The sequence below is a fragment of the Orcinus orca genome, unplaced genomic scaffold (assembly GCF_937001465.1).
Source record: "Orcinus orca unplaced genomic scaffold, mOrcOrc1.1 scaffold_96, whole genome shotgun sequence".
NCBI lineage: Eukaryota > Metazoa > Chordata > Mammalia > Artiodactyla > Delphinidae > Orcinus > Orcinus orca.
In genome coordinates this window covers 824,248-849,754 of record NW_026043972.1, presented here as the reverse complement: position 1 = coordinate 849,754, position 25,507 = coordinate 824,248, and the positions used below count along the sequence as shown (strand labels likewise).

General features: G+C 44.0%; 1 long non-coding RNA gene across 3 annotated transcripts in view; it reads right to left on the bottom strand.

The window, feature by feature from the left end:
• Positions 1-17,935: 17,935 nt before the first annotated feature.
• LOC125963354 (uncharacterized) overlaps positions 17,936-25,507 on the bottom strand; it is a 278,782-nt gene continuing 271,210 nt past the window's right edge. The window contains exon 3 of one of the 3 annotated variants that reach the window (XR_007475206.1): positions 17,936-18,005. This is a non-coding gene — a long non-coding RNA (uncharacterized LOC125963354). Of the gene's footprint in view, positions 18,006-21,123; positions 21,162-22,703; positions 22,742-25,507 lie in introns of those variants that run through there. The other 2 variants (XR_007475211.1, XR_007475210.1) reach the window with 2 other exon arrangements.

The window sequence follows — 25,507 nt, the reverse complement described above, 5'->3', positions numbered from 1 at the left end:
TGGCCGGCACGGTAAGGCTGCCCAGGTCAGCCAATCATCACCCCTCAGGGGCTCACAGTTGCAGAAAATGGAACTTGCTGAACAGGCCAGGTCCAAGGAACAGGTGTGGGCTCCTGAGAGTCAGGATAGACAAGGGGCTGCAGCTTTGGCTTGTTTTCTAATCATTTTATCTGGCCCATGAGTGGGAGACAACTTCAAGAAAACCCTCTCCTAATGAGAGGAACCCAGGAGTCAGGGAGAGGAGGGGTGGGTGGTGGTTGGAGACAGAGGCCTGGTGCCCCGGGTGCAGTGGAAGTCTCTGGAAGACCAGGTGGAGGGAGGCCGCACAGAGTGATGCCCAGGGTCACAGACCTGTCGCAGCTGCTGTTTGTTAGTTCAAGTCCTGCTCTGAGGTGCTCTGTGTCAGCTCTGAGCGACAGGTGAGCTGGGGGTGCTCTGCAATGAGGGCTATGTGCACGGTTCCTGTGTGCCCAGCCCTGCCATGGTACCTGCAAGGGTAGTTCTGTATCCTGGGAGGGGCCTGACCAAGAGAGCCCCGTGGGCTGGGGTGGGGGTGGGGTACCTGCCCAGGTGAGCTCCATATTCTAGGATTGGTCTGACCACGAGAGCCCCATGGGCTGCTGGGGACCTGGTAAAGGATGTGAGGACAGTCAGTGAAGCCACCGAGGATATACCTCCAGTTGCTCCTAATTCCTACACCCTGCTGGTCATTCTACCAACCACCAGGACATGGTATTCCGTATTAGTCTTCAATGATGCCTTCTTTTGTATTCCATTAGTCCCAGAGTCACAAGAAATTTTGGCTTGTGAGTGTCAGGACTCAACATACAACTAAAACAATACTTCCGGGCCATCTTGCCCCAAGGGTGCAAAAATTCCCACACCATCTTTGGGGAAAGCTTAGCTAAAGACCTAGAAGTTCTACCTCTGGAAAAGGAAACCCTCCTTCAGTACGCAGACGACATTCTGATCGCCAGCCCTACTAAGGAGGCCTCTGAACTACCAAGCCAATAAAGGATAGAAGTTGTCCAAGAAAAAGCTCAAATATCACAGACTGCGGTGACCTGCCTGGGCTTCATTCTCACAGAAGGTTGGAGAAGCCCATCCCAGGAAAGGGAAGAAACCATTTTCAGCCTTACCCCTTTCTAAAACTAGAAGACAGCTTAGGGGTTCCTGGGGAGGCCAGGGTTTGCTGTTTCTGGATCCCTAACTACAGTCTACTAGCTGGGCCTCTATATGAAACACTGAAAGGAAAAGATGATGATCCTTTTGAATAGAATCCAGAAGTGGCCTTTCAAGAATGGAAAGAGCAGTCAATTCAGACCCTTGCCCTGGAACTCCCTAATTTAGCTAAACCCTTTGACCTTTACATTCCCAGTGAAAGGTGAATCACCACTGGAGAATTAGTGCAAAAACTGGGACCACTTGAAATGGAACAATGCAAGAATGCCATCCAGGTAGGATAAACTACGGTCACCAAGGGCCTTGGCCCACTGCCACATCTGGCCAAGATACTGGCGGTATCTAAAAACCTGGAAATCAGCAGCCCAAAAGGCCACCTCCCTCCTAAGGGAAAAGGACCCCACGTGGTGATCCTAACCACCAACCATGCCCTGAAGTTGCAGGGTTCGCTCCGTGGGCACACCGACCTCGAGTGAGGAGGCCCTCCGACTCCAACATCCAGAGAGACAACCGGGGCAACAGGGCACCATGACGACTCGTGTGAACATCACTTGACCTGGAGTTTCTCTCTTAAAACAACAAGAGTGTGTCCCAAAAGAGTAGACTACTGCTTGCAGGACTTACTGCACCCAGAGGGGAGCTAATAATCTTGGCGGGGGAACCGTATATCACACTTTCACCATAGAAAAGCCTACAGACACCGTGATGATGGTGGCCAATAAGACCGGCTGGACTCCTGTTTACTTCAAAAGGCTGTTGACTCAGTGGCCATCATGGTCCTTGATCACCACTGACCCTGGACTGTCTGGGAGTTGAGCGGGCAGGGCTCTGACACCTGGTGCTGTTTGTACGTTAATTCAGGGGCCTAATTGAAGAAAGCGCAGACTACTGGTCAGAGCATCTAGGCTGGCAGAAACGGTCAGCCTAAGGTGGCCGAACAAATGTGGGGCGGGGTGAAACCGGCCCCCACAGCGTCTCTGCACATCTCTTTCCTGGACCCTTAAAGGTCATTAGAATCTATAACACTTCCAATGCTGGTGCTCAGGCGGACGAGCAGGGAGGCAGGGGGCCTGGGGACAATCAACGTCACCTGGAGGCTGCTGGGGAGAAGCTCTGACCCTCGCCCCCGGGTATGAGGGCTCCCAACTCAGCACTCAGCAGTTACAGAAGAAGGGTCTGCACCCTCAGCACTCCAAGAATGAGGAACGGGACAAAAGGCAGAGGAGGGGTTTGTCCCCAGGAAAGCCCATTAAAAATCCCTGGGAGATAAAAATAGAATCTGGGCAATAAAGTCAAGTCTAACCATTTTTATCCTTTGTGCTTTGTCTAATTTCATGTGCTCCTAGGGTCCCGCATGCAGAGGTTCCACACCCGGCACTTCAGACCAGATTTCCTAGTGCAGAATGGCTGGGTCGACACCTCAGCTCCTGGGGCCCAGTGCAGACTCCGAGATATAGAGCCTGAGCTGCAGCCAACCCGGCCCTCGAGACCTCCGCCCCTTCCCTCCCACTGACTCTGACAGGATCTCTACACAGCAGCCCAGCCCACAGCCCATGGGGTAGTGCATGTTCTCACCTCTCCATTCTCTGATCAAAATATAAAGTTTCCTTTGCTTGTGAACCAAACTCAGTCTCGATCTGTTGGCCCCAATGACACTGGGCAGGGGGACACTTGTTGGGGTCCACTCTGGAGGATCAGTAACAGAAATTGAGACTATTGTAACCTCAATGAACAGATGTGTGAGCCAAACTGTAGTTAACATAGAACAGTGTATAAGGCTCGGGTAAAATAAGATGTTTCTAACACTTCCATTTGATATTTCCATCACTTTATTATAAGCAGGTTCAGTGAAAAGGTTTGTCTTATTTGTCAGGTCAATATTAGAGAAACGAAGTGATTTCTTTCCAAGGATGTACATCTAATAATCTTGGTTAAACCTTCAATCTTGTTTTAAATGCTTTTCCATTGAAAATGATACCTCTCTTTCAGCTCCCCCATTTCTGAGAAGTATAAAATCTTATAATTTATTATTACCAAAGGGGAAAGGTGGGAGGAGGGATAAATTAACAGTTTGGGATTAACACATACACACTGCTATGTATAAAATAGATCATCAACAAGGAACTACTGTATAGCACAGGGAACTACACTCAACATTTTGCAATAACCTATAAGGGGAAATAATCTGAAAAAGAATAGATATTTTTATTGACATCATCTATCAATGACAGTTAAAGTGTAACCTAAGGGAAGCTGGTGGTGAGTGCTTCTGACCCTGAAGACTTCAATCATCTAAAGTTTGGACTCTGCCTACTTCCCAAGGCCCTTAATGAACATATGTGTAGCCGTAGCTTAAAAAATTCCCCAGTTTGGGTTTCGGGGAGACACTGATTTTGAAAAAGCCCTGGTGTTCTCCTTACATGAATGGGACTCCTCCTACTGCTAAAACATGTTTGTCACACCCAGAGGATGGTATACCGTCTGATCGGGAAGAGTTTGGAAAAGGCATCTCATCTCCTCATCTCCTGGTGCTCGGGTTCACCCCTCCAGCGTCTTTACTAACAGTCTCCCCACTTGGAGATGTCAGCACTGTCAACATCCTGTTGCGTACAGTTTGGAATTTGTCCAGAGGATGAAGCGGAAGGATGAGGAACAATGAGAGACAAGTCCTAGGTGTTCAGACAGGCACATGTCACTCTAATTTCCAATCAGGAAGACGAATTGACCAAAGGCTAGGGTTGCCCATGGAAACAGTATAGGGCTTGAGGAAATCCCACTGCTTTGTGGCCAGTTCCCATAAACACAAGTTGAACAATGGAATTCAGGGGCAGTAAAATTCACGAAACTGCAGAGTTGAAAATATCCATCACTGAAAAATGTCTTGAGGAAAGTCAGAGAAAAGGACTTGTAAGCAAGGGAGAATGGCAGGAAAGGGATTTGAGGAGGTAGAAAGGACTCGCCATTAAGCACAAGAAAAGGAGCTGAACATTGCCAACATTGCAGTTGGCCAAAAAGGGTGTATGCTTTTTTTTCTGTATATATTCAAGAAAAGGGCATACACTTTTTTAGCCAACCAAACAGGTGGGCACTGGAAGTCAATACTACAAAAGATATCACTTCACATCAGTCAGAAGAGCCATCCTCATAAAGTGTAATCACCAGAAATGCAGGACAGGGCAAGGAGAAGAGGGAGCCCTGTGAGACTTATAGTGGAAATGTATATTGCCAACGGCCATTCTGGAGAAGTGTATTGTATTTACTAAAGCATCTAAAAAATGAGCTACAGAGCATAGGGCACTTGCACTCATGGGCGTATATCTTGGGAAAAACAAAAATCGAGAGGACACAGGCACCCCAATGTTTACCCCCTCTCTGTTTAAAAGATCCTCGACTAGGATATAACTTAAATGTCTCTGGAGAGAAAAAATGGATAGAGATGTGGTACTTAGGTAGAGTGGAATATTATTCAGCCTGGAAATCAATGAAATATGGCCAGTTGTAACAACTCCGGAGGAGTTACGTATGATCATTCTAAGTGACATAATTCAAAAAGAAAAAGACACATATCATAAGATATCACTTAAAGGTGGAATCCAAAATGGCTACACATGAAATAAATTACAAAACAAAAACATAGTCAAATATGTAGAAAACACGCATAAGGCTGCTAAACAGGAAAGGTGGGGAGGGGTGAGGCATCATCCAGGAGGTTGAAATTAGCAAAGATACCATTCCAAATACCAAACTGATAATCAACAAGGCCTACGCAGTAGCTAAAAGAACTGCACTCAGCACACTCAAGTCACCAGAAAAGAATATATACGACTGGTAAGAATCTGAAAAAGAATTTACTGATGTCTCTCTGTACGTGAATCAAGTGGATGTACAGCAGCAAGAAACAGAGCTTTGAAAATCAGCTGTAACCAATATAGTAATAAATTGAAAAAAATAAACGACAGAGAGACAGAGAAAACCTCTTACAACTTTTCCTCAGGGACGGTGATGCAACATGGATTGAACACATCTAGACCCACAGCAGGATGAGACATAAGGCTGGAAACTGTTTGCACTAAGAGAAATGTGAGGTTGGGTGAGGAAATGCACACCCTTGAAAGTAATACTACCTGGTACCCATTCAATGGGTCCCAAATCTGCAGGTTCAAGGGATCTTCCTACAGCTAAAACATGCATGGAAAACCCAGAGGACTGTACACCATGTGATCGGGAGATGTGTCTAAAATGCAGCTCATTTATCCTCTCCTGGTGCTCCTGTTCACCATTCCAGCCACGTTACTTAGAATCTCCCCACTTGGAGAATCAGCACATTTCAACTTCTGTTTCACACATTTTGCAAATTGTGAGGAGGATGAACGGGAAGAGGGGGAACCAATGAGAGAATAGTTGTAGGGGTTTGGACGGGCACATATCACTCTAATTTCCCATTAAGAATAAGAATTGAAAAAAGGCTCAGCCCGCCTCACTGCAGCCAAAATAGGGCCTGAAGCAATCCTGCGGGTTTGAGGCCAGCTCACAAAAGAGCAACTTAAAAAATGGAGCTCAGGGTCACTGCAATTCACAAACCTGCAGAGTTATAAATGAAAACTAACGTCCAAAACTATGTTGAGGTAAGGCAAAGAAGAGGATCTGAATGCAAGACAGAATTGCAAGAAACAGATCTCAAGAGATAGATTGGACTCGTCTTTAAAGCACATGAAAAGCGGCAGAATTTCAACAATGATGCAGTTGGCCGAAAAGGGCGTATGCGTTTTTTCCTGATTATATCCAGGAAAAAACGCATACGCACTTTATGGTCAACGAAGCAAGCAATCAATGCAAATGTGCACAACAAAGAAGTCTCATTTCCCACCGGTCAAAAGGGCCATCCTAAAAAATTGTAAAAACCAGAAATGCAGGACATGCCATGGAGAACAGGGAGCCTTTATATGCTGATGGGCAGTGTGTGAACTGCCGAGAGCCACTCTGGAGAAGTGTATGGTGGTTCCTAAATCATCTAAAAAACAGAGCTACAGAGCATAGGACACTTCCAATCATGGGAGTATATCTAGGGAAGTCTAAAAATCAACAAGACACAAGCACACCACAGTTTAGGGCTACTCTGTTTACAAGAACCTCAACTTCAGTACACCTTAAATATCCCAGGAAAGAGAACAATGGATAAAGAAGATGTGGTACTTATGTACAATGGAATATCTCTTCACCATGAAATCAATGTAATAAGGCTAGTAGAAGGATAAAGAGTGGATTTAGGTCCGATAATACTACTTGAAATAAGTCAAACAGAAAAAGAAACATATCATAAGATATCACCTATAGATGGAGGGTAAATATGGCTGCACAAGAAATGAATTACAGAACAGAACAGTGTCTCACATTTAGAAAACACACTTATGTCAGCTTAAGGGGAAAGGAGAGGTGGGGTGATGCATAAAACCAGAGTTTGAAATTAGCACAGATACCGTTCAATAAACCAAATAGGTATTAGACAAGATCTACATCTTGCTCAATGAACTGGCCTCAACACACCCTATACACCGCAGAGAAATATATCTGAGTAATAAGAATCTTAAAACCCATGTATTGATATATGTCCATAAGGGAATCAAGTGTGTGCAGAGCGGCACAAACACAGCAGTGAAAATGAGCTAAACCCCATTATAGAAATAAATTTTAAAAACAAAACGCAGAAACAATGAAAGAGAGAAAAATTCTTACAAAATTCGCTCAGGGGCTGTGATGCAACCTGGATTGACCACATATAAACCCACAGCTGGATAAGACATAAGGCTGGACACTTGGGGCTGAGAGGATTGGTGAGCTTTGGTGAGCAACTGCCGAAAGTTTAATGCAATACTTCATGCTACTCATTCCATGGGTCCCAACACTCCAGGTTGAAGGGAATCTTCCTACAGCTAAACCATGCTTGGGAAACCCAGCGACTGGTATACCATATGATCGGGAAAGCTTTCTAAAACGCACCTCATTTTTCCTCTCCTGGGGCTCCGGATCGACATTCCAGCCACTTTACTAACAACATCCCCACATGGAGAGTCAATGCCTTTAAGTTCTGGTATCGCACAGTCTGCAGTTAGTGCGGAGGATGAATAGGAATAGGGGGAACCAGTGAGAAACTGGCTGTAGCGGTTTCAATGGGCACATGTCACTCTAATTTCACATCAGTAAGAAGAATTAACCAAAGGCACAGCAAGGTGCCCCAGAAGAATAGGGCCTGAAGGAATCCTGTGGTTGTGAGGCAAAATCACAAAAATAAGAGCTGAAAAATGGAGCTAAGGGCCACTGCAATTCAAAAACATGCAGAGTTATAAAGGACAACTATTTTCAAAAAATATATTGAGGTAAGGCTATGAAGACGAAATGAAAGCAAGGCAGAATTGCAGGAAACCGATTTCAGGAGGTAGACTGGAATTGCATTGAAAACATATGAAGAAAGTCAGAACCTCGACAATGATGCACTTGGCCAAAAAGGGCGTATGCATTTTTTCCTGAATATATTCAGGAAAAAACGCATACGCACTTTTAGGCCAACCAAGCAAGCTTGCAAAGGAAATCTGCACTACAATGAAGTCTCACTTCCCCCCGGTCAAAAGGGCCATCTGAAAAAAGTGTAAAATCCAGAAAGGCAGGACAGGACATGGAGAACTGGGAGCCTTCTTATGCCAAAGGGCAGGATGTAAATTGCCAACAGCAACTCTGGGGAAGTGTATGGTGTTTCCTGAAACATCTAAAAAACAAAGCAACAGAGCCTAGGGCAATTCCACTTATGGTCCTATAGCTTAGGGAAATTAAAATCAAAAAGACACAGCCACCCCAAGATTGGGATAGCTCTGTTTACAAGAACCTCGTTTACGGTACAAGTTCAATATCGCAGAAAGCAAAAAATGGATAAAGAAGTTGTGGTACAATGCAATATCTCTCAGCAATGAAATCTATGTCATCAGGCCCGTAGCAGCATAATGAGTGGATTCAGGTATGATGATTCTAATTGAAATAAGTCACACAGAAAAAGAAACATCATAAGATATCACTAATACACGGAATGTAAACTTGGCTACACAGGAACTGAATTACAAAACAAAACAGGGTCTCAAATTTAGAAAACCAACTTATGCTTGCTTAAGTGGAAAGGTGAGTTGGGGTTCCTCATAAAACCAGAGATTGAAATGAGCACAGATACCGTTCCATAAGTCAAATATGTAATAGACAAGAGCTACTCCTTGCTCAACGAAATGGACTCAACACCCCATATTCAACGCCTGGGAATATACCTGAGTAGTAAGAATCATAAAACGTATGGATTTATATATCTCCGTAAGAGAATCAAGCGTGTCTACAGCGGCATAAATGCAGCAGTGAAAATCAGCTAAATCCCATAATAAAAATAAATTTCTTAAACAAAACACAATGACAGTGAAATAGAGAGCAATACTTAAGTAATTCATTCAAGGCTTGTGATGTAACCTGGATTTACAACATCTAAACCTAGAGCTGGGTGACACATAAGGCTGGACACATGGGGCTCATAGGATAGGTGACATTCGGTGAGCAAATGCAGACCCTTTGAAGTCATATTGCATGGTACCCATTCCATGGGTCTCAACTCTCCAGGTTTAAGGGATTCTTCCTTCAGCTAAAACATGCATGTGGAACCCAGAGTATGATCCACTGTGTGATCGGGAAACGTGTTCAAATGTGTCTCATTTTTCTTCCCCTGGTACTGGGGTGCAACATTCCAGACGCTTTACTAAAACTCTCCTCACTTGGAGAGTCAGGGCCTTTAACCTCCTGTTTGGCCCAGTTTGCAATTTCTGCGTAAGATGAACAGGAATAGGGAGAAGCAATGAGAGACTAGCTGGAGGTGTCTGGACGGGCAAATTTAACTCTCATTTGCCACCAGGAAGAGGAATTAACCAAAGGCTCAGCATGCCGTGCCGGAACCACACTAGGGCCTGAAGCAATCTTGCGGTGTTGCGGTCAGCTCACAAGAAAGCGAGTTGAAGAAAGGAGCTCAGGGGCACTGCAATTCACAAACCTGCAGAGTTATAAATGACAGCTATCGTCCAAAAATATATTGAAGTAAGGCTGCCAAGAGGACTTCAAAGCGGGGCAGAATTGCAGGAAACCGATTTCATGAGGTAGACTGGAATGGCATGTAAAGCATAGGAAAAGAGGCAGAACGTCCACAATGATGCACTTGGTCAAAAAGGTCGTATGTGGTTTTTCCTGAATATATTCAGGAAAAATCGCATACGCCCTTTTTGGCCAACCAAGCAAGCTTGCAAAGGAAATGTGCACTACAATGAAGTCTCACTGCCCCCCGGTCAAAAGGGCCATCTGAAAAAAGTGTAAAATCCAGAAAAGCAGGACAGGCCATGGAGAACTGGGGGCCTTGTTATGCTGATGGGTGGGATGTAAATTGCCAACAGCCACTCTGGAGAAGTGTATGGTGTTTCCTAAACATCTAAAAAACAAAGCAACAGAGCCTAGGGCACTTCCACTTATGGTCCTATAGCTTAGGGAAATTAAAATAAAAAAGACACAGCAACCCCAAAGTTTAGGACGGCTCTGTTTACAAGAACCTCGTTTACGGTACATGTTCAATATCGCAGAAAGCGAAAAATGGATAAAGACGTTGTGGTACTTACGTACAATGCAATATCACTCAGCAATGAAATCTATGTCATCAGCTCCGTAGCAGCATAATGAGTGGATTCAGGTACGATGATTCTAAGTGAAATAAGTCACACAGAAAATGAAACATCATAAGATATCACTAATACACGGAATGTAAACTTGGCTACAGAGGAACTGAATTACAAAACAGAACAGGGTCTCAAATGTAGAAAACCAACTTATGCTTGCTTAAGGGGAAAGGTGAGTTGGGGTGTTGCATAAAACCAGAGATTGAAATTAGCACACATACCGTTCCATAAGCCAAATATGTAATAGACAAGAGCTACTCCTTGCTCAGCGAAGTGGACTCAACACCCCATATTAAACGCCTAAGAATATACCTGACTAGTAAGAATCTTGAAACCTATAGATTTATATGTCTCCGAAAGAGAATCAAGCGTGTGTACAGCGGCATAAACGCAGCAGTGATAGGATTGGTGAGGTTCGGTGAGCAAATGCAGACCCTTTGAAGTCATATTGCATGGTACCCATTCCATGGGTCTCAACTCTCCAGGTTTAAGGGATTCTTCCTTCAGCTAAAACATGCATGTGGAACCCAGAGTATGATCCACCGTGTGATCGGGAAACGTGTTCAAATGTGTCTCAGTTTTCGTCCCCTGGTACTCGGGTGCAACATTCCAGACGCTTTACTAACACTCTCCCCACTTGGAGAGTCAGTGCCTTTAACCTCCTGTTTGGCCCAGTTTGCAATTTCTGCGGAAAATAAACAGGAATAGGGAGAACCAATGAGAGACTAGCTGGAGGCGTCTGGACGGGCAAATTTAACTCTCATTTCCCACCAGGAAGAGGAATTAACCAAAGGCTCAGAGTGCCATGCCAGAACCACACTAGGGCCTGAAGCAATGCAGCGGTGTTGCGGCCAGCTCACAAGAAAGCGAGTTGAAGAAAGGAGCTCAGGGGCACTGTAATTCACAAACCTGCAGAGTTATAAATGACAGCTATCATCCAAAAATATATTGAAGTAAGGCTGCCAAGAGGACTTGAAAGCGGGGCAGAATTGCAGGAAACCGATTTCAGGAGGTAGACTGGAATTGCATTTAAAGCATAGGAAAAGAGGCAGAACGTCCACAATGATGCACTTGGCCAAAATGGGCGTATGCGTTTTTTCCTGAATATATTCAGGAAAAAACGCATACGCCCTTTTTGGCCAACCAAGCAAGCTTGCAAAGGAAATCTGCACTACAATGAAGTCTCACTGCCCCCCGGGCAAAAGGGCCATCTGAAAAAACTGTAAAATCTAGAAAGGCAGGACAGGCCATGGAGAACTGAGAGCCTTGTTATGCTGATGGGCGGGATGTAAATTGCCAACAGCCACTCTGGAGAAGTGTATGGTGTTTCCTGAAACATCTAAAAAACAAAGCAACAGAGCCTAGGGCAATTCCACTTATAGTCCTATAGCTTAGGGAAATTAAAATCAAAAAGACACAGCCACCCCAAAGTTTGGGATGGCTCTGTTTACAAGAACCTCCTTTACGGTACAAGTTCAATATCGCAGAAAGCGAAAAATGGATAAAGACGTTGTGGTACTTATGTACAATGCAATATCACTCAGCAATGAAATCTATGTCATCAGGCCCGTAGCAGCATAATGAGTGGATTCAGGTACGATGACTCTAAGTGAAATAAGTCACACAGAAAAAGAAACATCATAAGATATCACTAATACACGGAATGTAAACTTGGATACACAGGAACTGAATTACACAACAGAACAGTGTCTCAAATGTAGAAAAGCAACTTATGCTTGCTTAAGGGGAAAGGTGAGTTGGGGTGCTGTATAAAACCAGAGATTGGAATTAGCACAGATACCGTTCCATAAGCCAGATATGTAATAGACAAGAGCTACTCCTTGCTCAACGAAGTGGACACAACACCCCATATTAAACGCCTAAGAATATACCTGACTAGTAAGAATCATAAATCCTATGGATTGATATGTCTCCAAAAGAGAATCAAGCGTGTGTACATCAGCATAAGCGCAGCAGTGATAGGATTGGTGAGGTTCGGTGAGCAAATGCAGACCCTTTGAAGTCATATTGCATGGTACCCATTCCATGGGTCTCAACTCTCCAGGTTTAAGGGATTCTTCCTTCAGCTAAAACATGCATGTGAAACCCAGAGTATGATCCACCATATGATTGGGAAAGGTGTTCAAATGTGTCTCAGTTTTCGTCCCCTGGTACTCGGGTGCAACATACCAGATGCTTTATTAACACTCTCCCCACTTGGGGTGTCAGTACCTTTAACCTCCTGTTTGGCCCAGTTTGCAATTTCTGCGGAAGATGAACAGGAATAGGGAGAACCAATGAGAGACTAGCTGGAGGTGTCTGGACGGGAAAATTTAACTCTCATTTCCCCCCAGGAAGAGGAATTAAACAAAGGCTCAGCGTGCTGTGCCAGAAACACACTAGGGCCTGAAGCAATCCTGCGGTGTTGCGGCCAGTTCACAAGAAAGCGAGTTGAAGAAAGGAGCTCAGGGGCACTGTAATTCACAAACCTGCAGAGTTATAAATGACAGCTATCGTCCAAAAATATATTGAAGTAAGGCTGCCAAGAGGACTTGAAAGCGGGGCAGAATTGCAGGAAACCGATTTCAGGAGGTAGACTGGAATTGCATGTAAAGCATAGGAAAAGAGGCAGAACGTCCACAATGATGCACTTGGCCTAAAAGGGCGTATGGGTTCTTTCCTGAATATATTCAGGAAAAAATGCATACGCCCTTTTTGGCCAACCAAGCAAGCTTGCAAATGAAATCTGCACTACAATGAAGTCTCACTTCCCCTGGTCAAAAGGGTCATCTGAAAAAATTGTAAAATCCAGAAAGGCAGGACAGGCCATGGAGAACTGGGAGCCTTGTTATGCTGAAGGGCGGGATGTAAATTGCCAATAGCACTCTGGAGAAGTGTATGGTGTTTCCTGAAACATCTAAAAAAGAAAGCAACAGAGCCTAGGGAACTTCCACTTATGGTCCTATACTTTAGGGAAATTAAAATCAAAAAGACACAGCCACCCCAAAGTTTGGGATGGCTCTGATTACAAGAACTTCATTTACGGTACAAGTTCAATATCACAGAAAGCGAAAAATGGATAAAGAATTTGTGGTACTTACGTACAATGCAATATCACTCAGCAATGAAATCTGTGTCATCAGGCCCATAGCAGCATAATGAGTGGATTCAGGTACGAAGATTCTAAGTGAAATAAGTCACACAGAAAAAGAAACATCATAAGATATCACTAATACTCGGAATGTGAACTTGCCTACAGAGGAACTGAATTACAAAACAGAACAGGGTCTCAAATGTAGAAAACCAACTTATCCTTGCTTAAGGGGAAAGGTGAGTTGGGGCAGTGCATGAAACCAGAGATTGAAATTGGCACAGATACCGTTCCATAAGCCAAATATGTAATAGACAAGAGCTACTCCTTGTTCAATGAAGTGGACTGAAGACGCCATATTAAACGTCTAAGAATATACCTGACTAGTAAGAATCTTAAAACCTGTGGATTTATATGTCTCCAAAAGAGAATCAAGCATGTGTCCAGTGGCATAAGTGCAGCAGTGATAGGATTGGTGAGGTTCGGTGAGCAAATGCAGACCCTTTGAAGTCATATTTCATGGTACCCATTCCATGGGTCTCAACTCTCCAGGTTTAAGGGATTCTTCCTTCAGCTAAAGCATGCATGTGGAACCCAGAGTATGATCCACCGTGTGATTGGGAAACGTGTTCAAATGTGTCTCAATTTTCGTCCCCTGGTACTCGGGTGCAACATTCCAAACGCTTTACTAACACTCTCCCCACTTGGAGAGTCACTGCCTTTAAACTCCTGTTTGGCCCAGTTGGCAATTTCTGCGGAAAATGAACAGGAATAGGGAGAACCAATGAGAGACTAGCTGGAGGTGTCTGGACGGGCAAATTTAACTCTCATTTCCCACCAGGAAGAGGAATTAACCAAAGGCTCTGCATGCCATGCTGGAACAACACTAGGGCCTGAAGCAATCCTGCGGTGTTGCGGCCAGCTCACAAGAAAGTGAGTTGAAGAAAGGAGCTCAGGGTCACTGTCATTAACAAACCTGCAGAGTTATAAATGACAGCTATCGTCCAAACATATATTGAAGTAACGCTGCCAAGAGGACTTGAAAGCGGGGCAGAATTGCAGGAAACCGATTTCAGGAGGTAGACTGGAATTGCATGTAAAGCATAGGAATAGAGGCAGAATGTCCACAATGATGCACTTGGCCAAAAAGGGCGTATTCCTTTGTTCCTGAATATATTCAGGAAAAAACGCATACGCCCTTTTAGGCCAACCAAGCAAGCTTGCAAAGGACATCTGCACTACAATGAAGTCTCACTGCTCCCCAGTCAAAAGGGCCATCTGAAAAAAGTGTAAAATCCAGAAAGGCAGGACAGGCCTTGGAGAACTGGCAGCCTTGTTATGCTGATGGGCGGGATGTAAATTGCCAACAGCCACTCTGGAGAAAGTGTATGGTGTTTCCTGAAACATCTAAAAATCAAAGCAACAGAGCCTAGGGCACTTCCACTTATGGTCCTATAGCTTAGGGAAATTAAAATCAAAAAGACACAGCCACCCCAAATTTTGGGACAGCTCTGTTTACAAGAACCTCGTTTACGGTATAAGTTCAATATCGCAGAAAGCGAAAAATAGATAAAGAAGTTGTGTTACTTACGTACAATGCAATATCACTCAGCAATGAAATCTCTGTCATCAGGCCCGTAGCAGCATAATGAGTCGATTCAGGTACGATGATTCTAAGTGAAATAAGTCACACAGAAAAAGAAACATAATAAGATATCACTAATACACGGAATGTAAACTTGGCTACACAGGAACTGAATTACACAACAGAACAGTGTCTCAAATGTAGAAAAGCAACTTATGCTTGCTTAAGGGGAAAGGTGAGTTGGGGTGCTGCATAAAACCAGAGATTGGAATTAGCACAGATACCGTTCCATAAGCCAAATATGTAATAGACAAGAGCAACTCCATGCTCAACGAAGTGGACACAACACCCCATATTAAACGCCTAAGAATATACCTGACTAGTAAGAATCATAAATCCTATGATTTGATATGTCTCCGAAAGAGAATCAAGCGTGTGTACATCGGCATATGCGCAGCAGTGATAGGATTGGTGAGGTTTGGAGAGCAAATGCAGACCGTTTGAACTCATATTGCATGGTACCATTCCATGGGTCTTAACTCTCCAGCTTTAAGAGATTCTTCCTTCAGCTAAAACATGCATGTGAAACCCAGAGTATGATCCACCATATGATTGGGAAACGTGTTCAAATGTGTCTCAGTTTTCATCCCCTGGTACTCGGGTGCAATGTCCCAGACACTTTACTAACACTCTCCCCACTTGGAGAGTCAGGGCCTTTAACCTCCTGTTTGGCCCAGTTTGCAATTTCTGCGGAAGATGATCAGGAATAGGGAGAACCAATGAGAGACTAGCTGGAGGTGTCTGGACGGGCAAATTTAACTCTCAATTCCCACAAGGAAGAGGAATTAACCAAAGGCTCAGTGTGCAGTGTGGGAACAAGATTATGGCCTGAAGTGATCTAGTGGTTTTGCGGCCAGCTCACATAAAAGCGAGTTGAAGAAAGGAGCTCAGGGACACTGTAATTCACAAACCTGCCGACATATAAATGACAGCTATCGTCCAAAATTATATTGAAGTAAGGCTACCAAGAGGACTTGAAAACGGGGCACAATTGCAGTTAACCGATTTCAGGAGGTAGACTGGAATTGCATTTAAAGCATAAGAAAAGAGGCAGAACGTCGACAATGATGCACTTGGCCAAAAAGGGCGTATGCGTTTTTTCCTGAATATATTCAGGAAAGAACGCACATGCCCTTTTTGGCCAACCAAGCAAGCTTGCAAAGGAAATCTGCACTACAATGAAGTCTCACTTCCCCCCGGTCAAAAGGGCCATCTGAAAAAAGTGTAAAACCCAGAAAGGCAGGACAGGCCATGGAGAACAGGGAGCCTTATATGCTGATGGGCGGAATGTAAATTGCCAACAGCCACTCTGGAGAAGTGTATGGTGTTTCCTGAAACATCGAAAAAACAAAGTAACAGAGCCTAGGGCACTTCCACTTATGGTTCTATGGCTTAGGGAAACTAACATCAAAAAGACACATCCACCCCAATTGTGGGACAGCTGTGTGTACAAGAACCTCGTTTACGGTACCATTTCAATATCCCAGAAAGCGAAAAATGGATAAAGAAATTGTGGTACTTACGTAAAATGCAATATCACTCAGCAATGATATCTATGTTATGAGGCCCGTAGCAGCATAATGAGTGGATCCAGGTACGATGATTCTAAGTGAAATAAGTCACACAGAAAGAGAAACATCATAAGATATCTCTAATACACGAAATGTAAACTTGGCTACACAGGAACTGAATTACAAAACAGAACAGTGTCTCTAACTTAGAATACCACCTTATGCTGGCTTAACGGGAAAGGTGAGTTGGGGAGCTTCATAAAACCAGAGATTGAAATTAGCACAGATACCGTTCCATAAGCCAATTATGTAATAGACCAGACCTACTCCTGGCTCAAGGAAAAGGACTCAACACCCCATATTCAACGCCTAGGAATATACCTGACTAGTAAGAATCTTAAAACCTATGGATTTATATGTCTCTGTAAGAGAATCATGCATGTGTACAGCGGCATAAAAGCAATAGTGAAAATCAGATAAATCCCATTATAAAAATAAATTCCTTAAAGAAAACACAATGACAGTGAAATAGAGAGCAATTCTTAAATAATTCATTCAGGGCTTGTGATGCAACCTGGATTTACCACATCTACACCCAGAGCTTGGTGACACATAAGGCTGGACACTTGGGGCTGATAGGATTGCTGAGATTCGGTGAGCAAATGCAGACCCTTTGAAGTCATGTTGCATGGTACCCATTCCATGGGTCTCAACTCTCCAGGTTTAAGGGATTCTTCCTTCAGCTAAAACATGCATGTGGAACCCAGAGTATGATCCACCGTGTGATCGGTAAACGTGTTCAAATGTGTCTCAGTTTTCGTCCCCTGGTAGTCGGGTGCAACATTCCAGACGCTTTACTAACACTCTCCCCTCTTGGAGAGTCAGTGCCTTTAACCTCCTGTTTGGCCCAGTTTGCAATTTCTGCGGAAGATGAACAGGAATAGGGAGAACCAATGAGAGACTAGCTGGAGGTGTCTGGACGGGCAAATTTAACTCTCATTTCCCACCAGGAAGAGGAATTAACCAAGGCTCAGCGTGCCGTGCTGGAACCACACTAGGGCCTGAAGCAATCTTGTGGTTTTGTGGCCAGCTCACAAGAAAGCGAGTTGAAGAAAGGAGCTCAGGGGCACTGTAATTCACAAACCTTCAAAGTTATAAATGACAGCTATCGTCCAAAAATATATTGAAGTAAGGCTGCCAAGAGTACTTGAAAGCGGGGCAGAATTGCAGGAAACCGATTTCAGGAGGTAGACTGGAATTGCATGTAAAGCATAGGAAAAGAGGCAGAACGTCCACAATGATGCACTTGGCCAAAAAGTGCATATGCGTTTTTCCTGAATATATTCAGGAAACAATGCATACGCCCTTTTGGCCAACCAAGCAAGCTTGCAAAGGAAATCTGCACTACAATGAACTCTCACTTCCCCCCTGTCAAAAGGGACATCTGAAAAAAGTGTAAAATCCAGAAAGGCAGGACAGGCCATGGAGAACTGGGAGCCTTGTTATGCTGATCGGCAGGATGTAAATTGCCAACAGCCACTCTGGAGAAGTGTATGGTTTTTCCTGAAACATCTAAAAATCAAACCAACAGAGCCTAGGGCACTTCCACTTATGGTCCTATAGCTTACGGAAATTAAAATCAAAAACACACAGCCACCCCAAAGTTTGGGCCGGCTCTGTTTACAAGAACCTCGTTTACGGTACAAGTTCAATAACGCAGAAACCGAAAAATGGATAAAGAAGATGTGGTACTTACGTACAATGCAATATCACTCAGCAATGAAATCTATGTCATCAGGCCCATAGCAGCACAATGAGTGGATTCAGGTACGATGATTCTAAGTGAAATAAGTCACACAGAAAAAGAAAGATCATAAGATATCTCTAATACACGGAATGTAAACTTGGCTACACAGGAACTGAATTACAAAACAGAACATGGTCTCAAATTTAGAAAACCAACTTATGCTTGCTTAAGGGGAAAGGTGAGTTGAGGTGCTGCATAAATCCAGAGATTGAAATTAGCACAGATACCATTCCATAAGCCAAATATATAATAGACAAGAGCTACTCCTTGCTCAACGAAGTGGACACAACACCCCATATTAACTGACTAAGAATATACCTGACTAATAAGAATCTTAAAACCTATGGATTTATATGTCTCCGAAAGAGAATCAAGCGTGTGTACAGTGGCAAAAACGCAGCAGTGATAGGATTGGTGAGGTTCGAGAGCAAATGCAGAACCTTTGAATTCATATTGCATGCTACCCATTCCATGGGTCTCAACTCTCCAGGTTTAAGGGATTCTTCCTTCAGCTAAAACATGCATGTGGAACCCAGAGTATGATCCATCGTGTGATTGGGAAACGTGTTCAAATGTGTCTCAGTTTTCGTCCCCTGGTACTCGGGTGCAACATTCCAGATGCTTTACTAACACTCTCCCCACTTGGAGAGTCAGTGCCTTTAAGCTCCTGTTTGGCCAAGTTTGCAATTTCTGCGGAAGACGAACAGGAATAGGGAGAACCAATGAGAGACTAGCTGGAGGTGTCTGGACGGGCAAAATTATCTCTCACTTCCCACTAGGAAGAGGAATTAACCAAAGGCTCAGCGTGCTGTGCCGGAACCAGATTAGGCCCTGAAGCAATCCTGCAGTGTTGCGGCCAGCTCACAAGAAAGTGAGTTGAAGAAAGGTGCTCTGGGGCACTATAATTCACAAAACTGCAGAATTATAAATGACAGCTATCGTCCAAAAATATATTGAAGTAAGGCTACCAAGAGGACTTGAAAGCGGGGCAGAATTGCAGGAAACCAATTTCAGGAGGTAGACTGGAATTGCATTTAAAGCACAGGAAAAGAGGCAGAACATCCACAGTGATGCACTTGGCCAAAAAGTGCGTATGCATTTTTTCCTGAATATATTCAGGAAAAAACGCATACGCCCTTCTTGGCCAACCAAGCAAGCTTGCAAAGGAAATGTGCACTAAAATGAAGTCTCACTTCCCCCTGGTCAAAAGGGCCATCTGAAAAAAGTGTAAAATCCAGAAAGGCAGGACAGGCCATGGAGAACTGGGAGCCTTGTTATGCTGATGGACGGGATGTTAATTGCCAACAGCCACTCTGGAGAAGTGTATGGTGTTTCCTGAAACATCTGAAAAACAAAGCAACAGAGCCTAGGGCACTTCCACTTATGGTCCTATAGCTTAGGGAAATTAAAATCAAAAAACACAGCCACCCCAAAGTTTGTGATGGCTCTGTTTACAAGAACCTCGTTTACGGTACAAGTTCAACATCGCAGAAAGGGAAAAATGGATAAAGAACTTGTGTTACTTACGTACAATGCAATATCACTCAGCAATGAAATCTATGTCATCTGTTCCGTAGCAGCATAATGAGTGGATTCAGGTACAATGATTCTAAGTGACATAAGTCTCACAGAAAATGAAACATCATAAGGTATCACTAATACACGGAATGTAAACTTGGCTACACAGGAACTGAATTCCAAAACAGAACAGGGTCTCAAATGTAGAAAACCAACTTATGCTTGCTTAAGGGGAAAGGTGAGTTGGGGTGCTGCATGAAACCAGAGATTGAAATTAGCACAGATACCGTTCCATAAGCCAAATATGTAATAGACAAGAGCTACTCCTTGCTCAACGAAGTGGACTCAACACCCCATATTAAACGCCTAAGAATATACCTGACTTGTAAGAATCTTAAAACCTATGGATTTATATGTCTCCGAAAGAGAATCAAGCGTGTGTACAGCGGCATAAACGCAGCAGTGATAGGATTGGTGAGGTTCGGTGAGCAAATGCAGACCCTTTGAAGTCATATTGCATGGTACCCATTCCATGGGTCTCAACTCTCCAGGTTTAAGGGATTCTTCCTTCAGCCAAAGCATGCATGTGGAACCCGGAGTATGATCCACCGTGTGATCGGGAAATGTGTTCAAATGTGTCTCTGTTTTCGTCCCCTGGTACTCGGGTGCAACATTCCAGATGCTTTACTAACACTCTCCCCACTTGGAGAGTCAGTGCCTTTAACCTCCTGTTTGGCCAGTTTGCTATTTCTGCAGATAATGAACAGGAATAGGGAGAACCAATGAGAGACTAGCTGGAGGTGTCTGGACGGGCAAATTTAACTCTCATTTCCAACCAGGAAGAGGAATTAACCAAACGCTCAGCATGCCGTGCCGGAACCACACTAGGGCCTGAAGCAATCCTGCGGTGTTGCGGCCAGCTCACAAGAAAGCGAGTTGAAGAAAGCAGCTCAGGGGCACTGTCATTCACAAACCTGCAGAGTTATAAATGACAGCTATCGTCGAAAAATATATTTAAGTAAGGCTGCCAAGAGGACTTGAAAGCGGGGCAGAATTGCAGGAAACCCATTTCAGGAGGTAGACTGGAATTGCATGTGAAGCATAGGAAAAGAGGCAGAACGTCCACAATGATGCACTTGGCCAATCAGGGCGTATGCGTTTTTTCCTGAATATATTCAGGAAAAAACGCATACGCTCTTTTTGGCCAACCAAGCAAGCTTGCAAAGGAAATCTGCACTACAATGAAGTATCACTGCCCCCCATCAAAAGGGCCATCTGAAAAATGTGTAAAGTCCAGAAAGGCAGGACAGGCCATGGAGAACTGGGAGCCTTGTTATGGTGATGGGCGGGATGTAAATTGCCAACAGCCACTCTGGAGAAGTGTATGGTGTTTCCTGAAACATCCAAAAAACAAAGCAACAGAGCCTAGGGCACTTCCACTTCTGGTCCTATAGCTTAGGGAAATTAAAATCAAAAAGACACAGCCACCCCAAAGGTTGGGACGGCTCTGTTTACAAGAACCTCGTTTACGGTACAAGTTCAATATCACAGAAAGCGAAAAATGGATAGAGGAGTTGTGGTACTTACGTACAATGCAATATCACTCAGCAATGAAATCTATGTCATCAGGCCCATAGCAGCATAATGAGTGGATTCAGGTACGATGATTCTAAGTGAAAAAAGTCACACAGAAAAAGAAACATCACAAGATATCACTACTGCATGGAATGTAAACTTGGCTACACAGGAACTGAATTACAAAACAGAACACTGTCTCAAATGTAGAAAACCAACATATGCTTGCTTAAGGGGAAAGGTGAGTTGGGGTGCTGCATAAAACCAGAGATTGAAATTAGCACAGATACTGTTCCATAAGCCAAATATATAATAGACAAGAAATACTCCTTGCTCAACGAAGTGGACTCTACACCCCATATTAAACGCCTAAGAATATACCTGACTAGTAAGAATCTTAAAACCTATGGATTTATATATCTCCGAAAGAGAGTCAAGCGTGTGTACAGCAGCATAAACAAAGCAGTGATAGGATTGGTGAAGATCGGTGAGCAAATGCAGACCCTTTGAAGTCATATTGCATGGTACCCATTCCATGGGTCTCAACTCTCCAGGTTTAAGGGATTCTTCCTTCAGCTAAAACATGCATGTGGAACCCAGAGTATGATCCTCCGTGTGATCGGGAAACGTGTTCAAATGTGTCTCAGTTTTCGTCCCCTGGTACTCGGGTGCAACATTCCAGACCCTTTACTAACACTCTCCCCACTTGGAGAGTCAGTGCCTGTAAAGTCCTGTTTGGCTCAGTTTGCAATTTCTGCGGAAGATGAACAGGAATAGGGAGAACCAATGAGAGACTAGCTTGAGGTGTCTGGACTGGCAAATTTAACTCTCATTTCCCACCAGGAAGAGGAATTAACCAAAGGCTCAGCGTCCCGTGCCGGAACCACACTAGGGCCTGAAGCAATCCTGCGGTGTTGCGGCCAGCTCACAAGAAAGCGAGTTGAAGAAAGGAGCTCAGGGGCACTGTAATTCACAAACCTGCAGAGTTTTAAATGAGAGCTATCGTCCAAAAATATACTGAAGTAAGGCTGCCAAAAGGAGTTGAAAGTGGGGCAGAATTGCAGGAAACTGATTTCAGGAGGTAGACTGGAATTGCATGTAAAGCATAGGAAAAGAGGCAGAACGTCCACAATGATGCACATGGCCAAAAAGGGCGTATGCGTTTTTACCTGAATATATTCAGGAAAAAACGCATACGCCCTTTTTGGCCAACCAAGCAAGCTTGCAAAGGAAATCTGCACTACAATGAAGTCTCACTGCCCCCCGTTCAAAAGGGCCATCTGAAAAAAGTGTAAAATCCAGAAAGGCAGGACAGGCCATGGAGAACTGGGAGCCTTGTTATGGTGATGGGCGGGATGTAAATTGCCAACAGCCACTCTGGAGAAGTGTATGGTGTTTCCTGAAACATCCAAAAAACAAAGCAACAGAGCCTAGGGCACTTCCACTTATGGTCCTATAGCTTAGGGAAATTAAAATCAAAAAGACACAGCCACCCCAAAGTTTGGGACGGCTCTGTTTACAAGAACCTTGTTTACGGTACAAGTTCAATATCACAAGAAGCGAAAAATGGATAAAGGAGTTGTGGTACTTACGTACAATGCAATGTCACTCAGCAATGAAATCTATGTCATCAGGCCCATAGCAGCATAATGAGTGGATTCAGGTACGATGATTCTAAGTGAAAAAAGTCACACAGAAAAAGAAACATCACAAGATATCTCTACTACACGGAATGTAAACTTGGCTACACAGGAACTGAATTACAAAACAGAACAGGGTCTCAAATGTAGAAAACCAACATATGCTTGCTTAAGGGGAAAGGTGAGTTGGGGTGCTGCATAAAACCAGAGATTGAAATTAGCACAGATACTGTTCCATAAGCCAAATATATAATAGACAAGAAATACTCCTTGCTCAACGAAGTGGACTCTACACCTCATATTAAACGCCTAAGAATATACCTGACTAGTAAGAATCTTAAAACCTATGGATTTCTATGTCTCCGAAAGAGAGTCAAGCGTGTGTACAGCAGCATAAACAAAGCAGTGATAGGATTGGTGAAGATCGGTGAGCAAATGCAGACCCTTTGAAGTCATATTGCATGGTACCCATTCCATGGGTCTCAACTCTCCAGGTTTAAGGGATTCTTCCTTCAGCTAAAACATGCATGTGGAACCCAGAGTATGATCCTCCGTGTGATCGGGAAACGTGTTCAAATGTGTCTCAGTTTTCGTCCCCTGGTACTCGGGTGCAACATTCCAGACGCTTTACTAACACTCTCCCCACTTGGAGAGTCAGCGCCTGTAAAGTCCTGTTTGGCTCAGTTTGCAATTTCTGCGGAAGATGAACAGGAATAGGGAGAACCAATGAGAGACTAGCTTGAGGTGTCTGGACTGGCAAATTTAACTCTCATTTCCCACCAGGAAGAGGAATTAACCAAAGGCTCAGCGTCCCGTGCCGGAACCACACTAGGGCCTGAAGCAATCCTGCGGTGTTGCGGCCAGCTCACAAGAAAGCGAGTTGAAGAAAGGAGCTCAGGGGCACTGTAATTCACAAACCTGCAGAGTTATAAATGAGAGCTATCGTCCAAAAATATACTGAAGTAAGGCTGCCAAAAGGAGTTGAAAGTGGGGCAGAATTGCAGGAAACTGATTTCAGGAGGTAGACTGGAATTGCATGTAAAGCATAGGAAAAGAGGCAGAACGTCCACAATGATGCACATGGCCAAAAAGGGCGTATGCGTTTTTACCTGAATATATTCAGGAAAAAACGCATACGCCCTTTTTGGCCAACCAAGCAAGCTTGCAAAGGAAATCTGCACTACAATGAAGTCTCACTGCCCCCCGTTCAAAAGGGCCATCTGAAAAAAGTGTAAAATCCAGAAAGGCAGGACAGGCCATGGAGAACTGGGAGCCTTGTTATGGTGATGGGCGGGATGTAAATTGCCAACAGCCACTCTGGAGAAGTGTATGGTGTTTCCTGAAACATCCAAAAAACAAAGCAACAGAGCCTAGGGCACTTCCACTTATGGTCCTATAGCTTAGGGAAATTAAAATCAAAAAGACACAGCCACCCCAAAGTTTGGGACGGCTCTGTTTACAAGAACCTTGTTTACGGTACAAGTTCAATATCACAAGAAGCGAAAAATGGATAAAGGAGTTGTGGTACTTACGTACAATGCAATGTCACTCAGCAATGAAATCTATGTCATCAGGCCCATAGCAGCATAATGAGTGGATTCAGGTACGATGAATCTAAGTGAAAAAAGTCACACAAAAAAAGAAACATCACAAGATATCACTACTACACGGAATGTAAACTTGGCTACACAGGAACTGAATTACAAAACAGAACAGGGTCTCAAATGTAGAAAACCAACATATGCTTGCTTAAGGGGAAAGGTGAGTTGGGGTGCTGCATAAAACCAGAGATTGAAATTAGCACAGATACTGTTCCATAAGCCAAATATATAATAGACAAGAAATACTCCTTGCTCAACGAAGTGGACTCTACACCTCATATTAAACGCCTAAGAATATACCTGACTAGTAAGAATCTTAAAACCTATGGATTTCTATGTCTCCGAAAGAGAGTCAAGCGTGTGTACAGCAGCATAAACAAAGCAGTGATAGGATTGGTGAAGATCGGTGAGCAAATGCAGACCCTTTGAAGTCATATTGCATGGTACCCATTCCATGGGTCTCAACTCTCCAGGTTTAAGGGATTCTTCCTTCAGCTAAAACATGCATGTGGAACCCAGAGTATGATCCTCCGTGTGATCGGGAAACGTGTTCAAATGTGTCTCAGTTTTCGTCCCCTGGTACTCGGGTGCAACATTCCAGACGCTTTACTAACACTCTCCCCACTTGGAGAGTCAGCGCCTGTAAAGTCCTGTTTGGCTCAGTTTGCAATTTCTGCGGAAGATGAACAGGAATAGGGAGAACCAATGAGAGACTAGCTTGAGGTGTCTGGACTGGCAAATTTAACTCTCATTTCCCACCAGGAAGAGGAATTAACCAAAGGCTCCGCGTGCCATGCTGGAACTAGATTAGGGTCTGAAGAGATCCTGTGGTGTTGTGGCCAGCTCACAAGAAAGCGAGTTGAAGAAAGAAGCTCAGGGTCACTGTAATTCACAATCCTGCGGAGTTATAAATGACAGCCATCATCCAAAATTATACTGAAGTAAGGCTGCGAAGAGGACTTGAATGCGGGGCAGAATTGCTGGAAACCGATTTCAGAAGGTACACGGGAGTCGCTCTTAAAGCATAGGAAAAGAGACAGAACTTGGAAAATAATGCACTTGGCAAAAAAGGACATATGTGTTTTATCCAGAGCTCTCATAACAGAGGGGAGGAGATTCCCAGCAGGCTCCAACTGCCACCTGAGTGCTCATATTGCCAAGGCAACGTGAGCAAGCCAGGCAGGACTTACCTCACAGCA